Raw genomic sequence first — 8555 nt, 5'->3', positions numbered from 1 at the left:
CTCCTGCACGCCGAGCTGGGGGGTGAAGATCGCCCGCTCCTTCCGCAGCGCCGCGAGCCGCTGCACCTCGGCCGACTTCACACCCTTTCCCTTGTCAGCTTTCGGGCCCATGGCGGAGGTGGTGGAGAAGGTCCACGGCGTGGTGATGCTGGTGACAATAGGGGGGCGGAGCGCTGCTCTCTCGGCTTCGAGAAGAAGGGGGGAGCGGCGGAGTTTGTGAAGAAGGAATAGCAGCAACCAGCGATGGGGGAGCGAACTGCCCCTGTTTCCTCTACTTATAAAGAGGGACGGGGCGGACGTTTCGCCCTTCCTAATAAACAACCACCCACGATCTCCCCCACGATGCCGCATTCAACGCGTGCTGTTATGGGGGAGCGCGGTGAATACGGAGCGAGATTTGGTGTAGCCCAGCCCGCGTGTGCTCGTGCCCTGTCTTGGGCCTGGCCCAACAGCGCTCGGCACCGTGTCTGGCCCAGGCCCGGGGGCTCCTGTCGGTGTACTAGAATAGGGGTACCCTAGTACCCCGAACTTGTGCACGGGCAGTTGCAGCACCCCGCGGCAAGGCTTGCCGGGCGAACGCCAAGACCCTCCAAAGGATCCCTTGGAGCCATCCAAGAGCAAAGTATATAAGTTAAGGAGACAAGACCCCGGCAAGAGGAGCTTGCCAGGAAGGCCAACCAAGGCACACCGAGGAACTTGCCGCGACGCGCCACGCGCTCCGGCAAGGCGACAAGGCCCCGGCAAGAGGAGCTTGCCGGGAAGAATAAACAAGGTACCTCGAAGCCCGGCGAGCGACAAGCCTCCGGGCCCGACAAGATAGCAGCAGCGGCAAGGCGCTTGCCGCGGCAGGCGGCCACTCTGCGCCCACGCTCCAGCGCATCCACCAACGTGTCGCTCTGGGGGCCTCTCCGAGCGCGCGTGGCGAGAGGCTGTGCAGCCAGCGGTGCGCAGTGGCATGCGAAGCTGACAAGATCACCATCATGGCGAACGATGGCGCCCCTAACGGTCCTTTTCTGCACTGTTCGGGCGACTCAGACGAGCATTTAATGCCCTTGTCCCCTGCCGTCAGAGTTAGGTAGGGTGCACTGTACAAGCAACTGTACCAACTACCTTGCTTTTTACGTTTTTACCCTCCTCTGCGTTGCCACCTGTCGGTGACCCCTTTAGCGTATAAAAGGAGGCCCATGCGCAACGTAGAGGAGGGTCGGACAGTTTGCTTCGATTCATTCGTAGCCCAGAGAACATCGTACTCTCGCTCGAGAGCAAGAACACCAGATAATACAACCAGACAAGCAGCAGTAGGAGTATTATCTCTCCGGAGAGCTCCGAAGCTGGGTAAACCGCTCGTGTGCTTCGCCTCGATCTGCTCTTCGTGCAACCTCCGCCCCCCATCAAACCGAAAGGGGCCCGGTCAGCCGGCCCCATAGGTGTTCGTGGGTCAGTTTCCCCCGACAAAGTGTCATAAGTATGACAGAAAAAAACTTTGGCCCAAAATGTTACGGATGTGTCTTTTTTTGTAGTGATAAGAAACGAAAAAACACACTCTCTCTCTAATTTATCATTTGTTGTCACTTTCTCTTTCACACACATACTCTTTTTGCACACTTACTCATTCTCCTTCACATGCACTTGATCTCTCTCGACTTAGGCACTGTCCTCGGTCCATAGCATATAGATTTATTGAAAAGTCAAACGTCACAAAGTTTGTCCATGTACGTGGAGAAAAACAATTACATCTAGAACGGCAAACATATACCATTAGATTCACCATGAGATGTAGTTTCGTATGATGTATCTTTGGTATTGTAGATATAAATAACTTTGCATAAACCTGGTCAAAGTTTCCAAAGTTTGACTTCTAAAAAATTTACATGCACTGCATGATCGAGCGGATGGAATATCTCTTTCCCCCTCTCAGCTATCTGACGCACCCCTCAGCTTTATCGGGGCTCCTCAACCTCTCTGAAACTTTATATCTCACTGGTTCACACATACACATGTATTGCTCGCGCTATACATATAGACCCATCCAACACTCTCTGCCCTTGTTCTCTCTCTATGTGACACGCACCCCCCCTAAGTACCATAATCCCTCTCTCCATCATAGGCGCAAGCACTCCCCCCCTAAGTATGATTATCTCTCACTAGCCATCAGGAACACACATATTGTCTCCTTCCATCCATACGTCTATCTCGATATCTCTCGGGCTATCTTATATCTCGCGCACACCTTGTCACTCGATCTCCCACCCATGTAGTCCCATCACGATCTCCATGGGATCTCTCTATGACAAACATACACTCTCTCCTCGCCATGTCTGCATTTTCTCCGTACATCTCTCTCGACCTCTCTCCCTTGTTTCTCAGACCCCTCTTGGCCACGTGCTAGGGGTCTTGCTCTCTCGGTTGCAAACAACCACACACTATCTCCTCACCTTGCTTCTGTTGTCGAAGATGCATATGTGATATGTTTGCATAAGACACACACGCTTTTATCTCTACTTTTATCGTGTGTTGTCCATGTCTCTTTCACACACACACACACACTTTTTTCACTCACTCTTTCAATTTCGCTCTCTCTCTCTCTAGTTAGGGACTCTCTCACGTCCATAAGCATATGGATGTTTTGAAAAGTCAAACCTTAGAAAAGTTTGATCAGGTATATGTGGAGAAAAACATTTACATCTGGAACGATCATTAGATTCATCACAACATGTACTTACTTCATACTATCATTTATCTTTGGTATTGTAGATATAAGTAATTTCTTTATAAACTTGGTCAAAGTTTCAAAAGTTTGACTTTAAAAAAATGTTGGAACTATATTATCGAACGGAGGGAGTAGCTCTTTCTCTCTCTCTCTCTGCTATCTCTCACGGGCCTCCCCTCTCACTCGAACTCTCTATACCGACGGATTATATGCTCACTCTGTCAGTGTATAGCTCTGTATATTGTTTAGTTGACCGGTCAACCAGTCCACATGCTGCCTTGTCAGCTCGTGTTCTGTATCTTCGTGTGCTGGCCCATGTGGCAGTGGTTGAAAATAAGTAAACTAGAGGCCCATCTGACACGCGGTGAAGTAAACAAAGTTGAAAGAACTCGAGGTAGCACCCCGCACGCTAGTAAATTGAGGGCACATTGAGGACACACTTCTTCCGCATGAAGGACGCACTCGCGCACAATTCACCACTGTGCGGCGGCATGCACAGAAGGACGCACTCGCGCCCACCCAGCACACAACACACACCAGCACACATGTACACCAGCGTCGCCGCCGGTTGAGATGGACGGCGAGGCAACCAACAAGCGGAGGCGTCTCGAGCCAAAACCGCATCCGGTGAGCCTGGACTTCATCAGCAGCCTCCTGGATGACATGCTGCTCGTCATCATCGACCTCCTCCTCACCAAATCTGTCGTGCGGACCGCCCTGCTCTCCCGGTGGTGGCGCCCCCTCTTGTGCCGCGTCCCCCTCAACCTCACCGTCGACAGCTGCCTGTGCGACGGGGATTGCAAACGCATGGCCGCAATCTCCAAGATCCTTTCATCACACCCTGGGCCAGCCAGACGCCTTGACATCTGCATGTTCAGTACCAACTACAAGGTCCAACCCAAGTTCGATGAGTGGTTCTTATCCCCCGCCCTAGATCAGCTCGAGGAGCTCAGCTTTGAAGCTGAACGATGTCGCTCTCTACCGCCGTCCGCGCTCCACCTCACGCCAACGCTGCACCGCGCCAGCTTCAGCTCCTGCTATCTTCCCCAGATTAATGTCGCGCCCGCCCTTCTTCTCCCTCAACTCAAGCAGATCGACCTCTTCGACGTTGTCATCTCGAAGAAGGCTATGGAGCACCTGCTCCGTAGCTGTAGTGCGCTCGAGTACCTTCGTCTTGAGCAGATCCACGGGTTCATTAGCCTCCACATTGCCTCGACGAATCTTCGATGGATTTATGTGTCTTGATGGCCCCGCAACAAGACATCAATTGGGAAGAGATCACTCCAGCTGTTCCATGTTATGGTCATTGAGAATGCGCCTTTCCTTGAGAGATTATTTGTATCGGATCTAGAAGGTCCAACAAAAATCAGGGTCATTGACCCGCCGAAATTGATAGCGTTGGTGTACTCGTCTGCCAAATTCTCTGAACTCTTTATTGGATCCGTAATCGTTTAGGTACAACACTCATCTTCTTATCCGTCTTCTTGAAATTCACATTTTTAAATTTCTTCTTGATGTATTTACGACCGTCTTCCAAAAAATGATTCCCACAAGCTTGACCCACTCTATGCGCACAGTGAGGATCTTGGCAATAAAATCTATCGACCCCAATCTGGATCAAGTTGTTGGACTCCTTACATGCTTTCCGTGCATGGAGAAGCTACTCATCAAGGTGAAACTTCTTTCCTATTAGTAAAAGGTAATCATAACGTAGCTCAATTTTTTCATAATTTTCCCAAATTACGGTGACAAGTGTAGTGTTTAAAATTGCATCTATGCACTGCATCGAAAGAAATGTTTTTAGTATTTTTTATCACGTGATCACCTGCATCATTTTTTGTTGTACTACTATAGTAGCCTAGGCTAGTCATAGTGGAAAGTAACTTAGACTACTCCAGTAACTCTATGGTTACCCTAAGAGAAAGTACTACCTCCGTCCTAGTTTACTCTTCCTATTTTGTAGTATCAAAATTTGACCATGGATTTAACTGACAAAATGTTAATGCATGTCACTAAGAACTATATCGTTGGATTCGTATTTGAACATAATTTCAAATGGTGTAATTTTTAGTGACATGCATTGGCATTTTCTTAGGTAAATCTATGGTCAAAATTTTATACTAAATACGAGGTAGAAAAGTGGGCTATAACGGCCCTCCACTATGTAGGCCAAAACACATGCCAAATTCACTTCTGATGCATTTGGCATCGATGCCCCTCCATTGCTCACCTGGTGCCCCAATCTGGATCACCTACTTTGCTCTGGTGCCAAATTAACTCACGCAATGAAAAAACACTTGTGTGGGAGAGAGAGAGGACTGAGGCAATAAAAAACAACTGTTTGGGAGAGTGAGAGGCTGGTGTAGTTGGTTTGATTGATTTGTTTATACATGTGGGTCTGTGTGCACAGTGGTGCCAACTCTCTCACAGTACGAGAGCGGTGCCAAAATCTTTTGATTTGACATCGATGCATATTATGTGGCATACTTTTGCGAAATATGGCATCGGCCACATAGTGGAAGGCAACAAATTCCCAAGCTCTTCACGTGCTCCTAGGTAAATGAGAGGAAATAGAAAGAGAGAGAGAGAGTGAAAAAATATCACTAGCCAGCCAACCCTATCGTATGAGCGAATGATATTGGTACCTCTTGATGACACGGCAATCTTATACAGCCAGTTGCTCTAATATGTTCTCTTCTTTTACAGATAAAAAAAGACCCGAAAGTCAAAAATGTGTTGCACTATAACAATCTCATCGAATGCCTTGATCTCCATCTTACATAAATTGATTCGATCGACTACCGAGGTAACACATCTGAGATTAAATTGGCCAGGTTCTTTGTTCTGGAGGCAAGTGTGCTCAAGGTAATGAGGTTTGGCGTTCTCTGGCGCAACAATGAATGGTGTGCTGATCACCGCAAGCGTCTAAGCCTAAATGACAAAGTCTCCGCAAAAGCTGAATTTGTTTTTGAAACATCAAGTGGCCAGAGACTCGAAAACTTATTTGCCCATTAGTGACTTGTCAGGGCGGTGGATTTTAGTTTCTACGATAATGTTGCATCCACCTAAAGTAACGAAAGTTCTTATATAAACTTCCTAGTAATTCCCTCTTCATAGGTGCAGCATTACTCCTAACATTTGTAATATCAGTTTGAAACTTGTAATATTGTCGTGTCCTATTCCTGCGTTTTCAAAATCTTGTGAATCAAACAGGTCCTAAGTTGGTGATGATGTTGTGCCTCCCATCTTTCACCAATAGTCGTGATCTAGATCTGAGGCATACAAACCAAACTTCTCCATTTTTGCAAAAAGATGCCCGCACTTGTTCCCTATTTACAAACAACTCCTTGTCTCTCACAATCAGCCTTATCTCCTCCCCACCACATCTATAAGGCCATGGAAAAATCTGGCACGATGGCCGCTGCCGGCGCCGTCCACCCCCAATCTTGGTGTTCCGTGCAATGCACGGGCATCTACGCACGGGAAATTATGTCGAACACGGCTAGTTGTAAGCAGGCTAGCTCTACAGCCATGATGATAGTGACTGGAGACGGTGAGGCTGACTATGGTATGCCAAACACGGCGCCTATACTCAGGTGTCATCTCCGGCGCAGGGTCTTGTCACTTCACTGTGAGGAGCAGCACGTAATAATTTGACCAATGGGTAGTACAGTGGTACTACATTGGTAGTACTACTACTAGTACTACTAGCACAACCGTCTAGATTTAGGAGTTCTACCACGTCCATCTGGATTTTAGTATTTGACTAGCAATATCTAGTAATGTGTGTCACAAAAAATGTACTACTCCCTCAAATAAATACATGGTGTATTGTTTTATTCCTATCGACGAGAGAACTTAATGTATTTTTGCTAATTAATAGGATTACATGCAATGAACTAAACACTGCATGTCATATTTGGTAGTCTCAAGTCATTGAAAGCATGCACGGCCCACATCTCTCATTGGTTGATATGTCACGAAATAAGAAATGAGGAGGGAGTTAATGTACCGTGCCTAAGTGTTTTGGATTATTTGGTTTTCGTAAGGTGACTTACACAACATTTTTGTTTACATGCATTAACATTTTATTAGTTAAATCAACGGTCAAAACTTGGCGCAAAATGCAAAGGGGACCAATAAACCAGTAAACATCAAACTTCTCTCGTTTGGCCCCAACTAGAGGTCCGGTCAGATGACTATACTGCACCGGCACGGAGGGGGACGCAACTTCATTGACTTACTGCAACTGCATTCGGGTGAATGACACGTGGGCCCAACGGAGGCAGGTGCAGTAGAGGGACGAGGAGTAGATGACCAACACGCACGTGAATTCAACACACTCTGCACTTCTCATATAAAGGCTCCCCGCCAGTCCAATCTAGTAGGAAATCCTACACACCTAAGCACGCTAACCAAGGGCAAGAGTGATCACTTGAATCGCAAGATCAATTGACCAGAAGCTAAGCTAGACCCATTGAAGCGATGAGCGTGAGCATCAGCCGGCTGTGCCAGATGGTCCATGACGCCGGCCTGCGGCCCGGCACCGAGGAACGTCTCCAGGTAGTGCTTGAGGCCGCCAGGGCGAGGGGCCGCTTGGATGACAGCTTTGTCTCCTTGTTCGACGATGTCCTCGTTGGTTTCCTCGACAAGTTCACCGTCGTCAAGAAGCTTGTGGACCACCTTGACGTGCGCCTCCAGCCGACGCGCCCAGGCTCCACGATGCCCGCCACCCTCAACGGCCACTATGGTGACAACCTCTTCGACGCACTGGTGGCCCTGCGACTGCCCGCCGTCACGCCGGAGAATGTCCACCTCGAGGTCGCGCTCACCGCGCAGCGCCTGGCGCAGCAAGACACCATCGACATAATCACCCACATCTACGTGCAAATCGTCCACAAGGACTACTACATGCAAGAGGAGGATGATAGGACGCTGGCCTTCTTGGACCGCAGGGCAACCTTGGACGGCATTGTTCAGAAGCACGTTGAGCTCGCTGCCAACGCCGCTACTCCTCACACGTTAGTTGGTGACCCGGCGCACTAGGGCGTGAGGATGTCGTTGATGGATCTGTATGTATTTTTCTCTTTCCGTCAAACCCATGTAGTAGTATATGGTACTACTAGTAATTATCTTACCTTCTGCATCAGCTTCATAATTTTCATACGTACTCCATGCATGAATCGCGCCATAACCAAACTTCTCATTACTCTAGGGAAAATCGTTGTTTCTATCTATTGGTCGCGCCATGGAGCAGAACCAAATTTTACAAGTTACAAGTTCAAAAGGAAAAGCCTGTCGTGTTCGTGTCGCACCCTCACACGGTTGGTCTGGCACGCCGCTCAAGGGGGAATGCGTGCGGTGTTGCATTTTTACTTACAAGTGGGACTGCAGTTGAGCAAACCGACTATCGGCAAACCCCCACCCCGCCCACCGCGCAATGGTTGAGAAAACAGGAGGGAGAAGAGATGGTTGTAGCATGGACTCCAAGAAAATTGGTGTCGGATGGGACTCGTGTGGGTGGCGTGTGCCCTACTGCTAGACGTCAATGCTAGTTATGGCCCATGATACGTCTTCAACGTATCTATAATTTTTTATTGTTCCATGCTATTATATTACCCCTTTTGGATGTTTATGGGCTTTATTTTACACATTTATATAATTTTTGGGACTATCCTACTAACCGGAGGCCCAGCCCGTATTGCTGTTTTTTTGCCTATTTCGGTATTTCGAAGAAAAGGAATATCAAACGGACTCCAAATGGAATGAAACCTTCGAGAGCGTGAACTTTGGAACAAATGTCATCCAGAGGACTTGGAGTGCAAGCCAAGAAGCTGTCGAGGAG

This window comes from Triticum dicoccoides, chromosome 4B (assembly GCF_002162155.2).
Source record: "Triticum dicoccoides isolate Atlit2015 ecotype Zavitan chromosome 4B, WEW_v2.0, whole genome shotgun sequence".
Classification (NCBI taxonomy): domain Eukaryota; kingdom Viridiplantae; phylum Streptophyta; class Magnoliopsida; order Poales; family Poaceae; genus Triticum; species Triticum dicoccoides.
This window is presented reverse-complemented; position numbering follows the sequence as displayed.